The sequence below is a fragment of the Trichosurus vulpecula genome, chromosome 8 (assembly GCF_011100635.1).
Source record: "Trichosurus vulpecula isolate mTriVul1 chromosome 8, mTriVul1.pri, whole genome shotgun sequence".
Classification (NCBI taxonomy): Eukaryota; Metazoa; Chordata; class Mammalia; order Diprotodontia; family Phalangeridae; genus Trichosurus; species Trichosurus vulpecula.
Genome location: NC_050580.1, coordinates 68843978 through 68846523, shown reverse-complemented (window position 1 = coordinate 68846523; position 2546 = coordinate 68843978). Strand labels below are relative to the sequence as shown.

The 2546-nt window shown below is 39.9% G+C and overlaps 1 pseudogene; it reads left to right on the top strand.

Annotated features, from left to right (window-relative positions):
• The first annotated feature begins 110 nt into the window (after window positions 1–110).
• Window positions 111–762, top strand: LOC118827914 (annotated as a pseudogene).
• The last annotated feature ends 1784 nt before the right edge of the window (window positions 763–2546 follow it).

The following is a 2546-nucleotide window of genomic DNA, read 5'->3' as shown; positions in this document are numbered from 1 at the left end:
CGAGGCAGTGCAGCGTAGAGGCCGCTGGAATAGAGAAGAAAGGCAGCAGGAGGAACCGGAGAGACGACGTCGTGAGCTCAGCGCTGCCCTTGAGACATCATCAGACGGAGATGGAAGGCTTGATTTACCTAGCTTTCTCTCAAGAAGAAGCCAAAGAACTTTATGTTCAGGGCTGGGGATCCCGCAAGGCTGAGCCCTTTCTGAAAGCCTTCCTCCAGAGAAGCATGCCCCGTCTGACAGAAGCCAAACTCCATAACCACCTGTATCACAAAGCTGTCCTGTTAGAGTATTCCCCCAAAAAAGTCCAAGGAAAGGAAAAGAAAGTCCAAAGGCTTCTCTGCAAATCACTGGAGAGAGTTGCGCCTCTTTGAAATTAGACCAGAGCAGCAAAGATACAGCCTGTTTCTCCCTCTGCATATGGAAACAATATATCCGGGACTTGTGCAGTGGTCTCAAGCCAGACACGCAACCACAGATGATTCAAGCCAAGTTGTTAAAAGCAGATCTTCATGGAGTTATCATTACAGTTACAAAAATCTAAATACCCCTCTTACTTTGGTATTACGGGAATTGTTCTTCAAGAAATCAAACAGGTCTTCAAAATTATCATCAAAAATGACAAAAATTATTCCCAAGTTAAACTGTGTGTTTGCTGTGGAGATCGATGGCTTCATTTCCTATATTTATGGGAGCAAGTTCCAACTTCGATCAAGTGAGCGTCCTGCAAAGAAGCTCAAAGCTAAAGGAATGATTGACCTATGAACTGGTGGCTGCTTAAGAAAATATCACTGTAGTTCAGAACAGTGTAAAGGAAACAGGAGACCTGAACTGGCAGCTGGCTCATGTTTGGTACCTTGCTCTTTTTTAAAAAAAAGTAATGCCTGGCCAGTGAGTAGCTCATTTCCAGCTCATTTCACCGGTTCAATTGTTAGTTGTCTTTTCTTTCCATATTGTTTAAAATCCTGCGGGTGGTCTGCCTGCCTCTTTGGTTAAAAAGATGATTTTCTGGTTGCGTTATTTTCTAGTGAGATTTGTTGAGTAGATTCAAGACTGTCGACCCCTGGAGTAGCAATCTCAGCAGAAAGAAGCTACAAAATAATTGGCATATAGTATATATATATATATATATATATATATATATATATATATATATATATATATATATACACACACACACATATACATATATATATACATATATATGTATATATATGTATATATATTACATATATATTATGTATATAACTATTAATTTTGCAAATTAATAGCTATATTGAATTAAGGAGTTGAGACCCTACATATTGAGGTTAGTATCATCTAGTCTTTATACCTCAGTAGCAGACTATAAAGAAGGAAATAGCGAATGTATCATTTTCCAGTGCCAGGCCTTTATGGTGTCATCCAGAGAAAAGCCAAGACGCTTGGGAGAATAGAGAGGATCATGAGGCTTTTTCTCCCAAACTCCCATATATTGTGTGACCATTCACTTCCCAGAAACTTCATCCCGGGTGTCCTTTGAAGCTGTTTTAGAAACCTATATCTGTAGTAACTTTGAAATCTGAATAAGATTATGCAACATATTTTAAAAAATAAACCCCTTTCTCCTTTGATGCTAAAATATGGATGTTTTACTTTTTTTGTTGACTCTTATGTCCTAGGCCAGTGTCATCTGTGCTAAAAGCAAATGAAGCTCTCTGAGGTTAACTCACTGTCTCTGGTGGGAGGAGCGAGGAAAGATGACTAACTTTGTCCTGAAACCATTTTAGTCATTTTGGTGGGAAGTCCTGAGGAGTATCAGTGCTCTTAAGGGTCTTTCCTTTGACAAACAAGATGTGTGCCATAGATCATCCTTGGCATCCTTTTCCCCCCACTCCCAGAAACGTCTCTACAGAAACAGGACTTTTTAATGCCCCTTTGTCTTTGAGCCACTTATTACAAGCACTCCACCTTTAGGAAAAGAGAGCATTGCACACAAGGTGGGTGACTTGATTCAGACCAGGTAACAGGCTTGTCTTACATGAGGTCTAGGATGCTGCCACCCTGGCATGACAGATATGCCCCAAACTACCTATTTACCGTGTCATGTGACCTTGGATGCCATAACCCCATGTAGGTTGATAGGAAATGTTTCTCCCTCACTCTAACATTCCAAGCAATGTTCGACTGTTTCTGCCCTACCTGCAAGCTATGATCATAACTACCTGCTTTCTTGATGGGGAAATAAATCTCTCAGTTTAAAAAAAAAAGAAATTGCATAAGACACAAAGGATTCACAAGCATACAAGAAAAAAATGAGTAAAATAAAATAGTCAAAGGACCCATTGTCCTTATTATATCGCCAGGGGAGGTAAAGTCCTTTTGTTAGATTGTCCAATGAGTATTTCTCAACCATCAAGGATCTTCACTGCCTGAGAAATTCACAATAATCTTCATGGAGGGTTGGCAGAGTCCAGGTCTCCTGACTCCTCTACACATGATTTTAGTCAACAACATGATGATCCATCCTTTTGGCAGATCCCTTTTCTGAAAATTACTTTTGAGGAAAT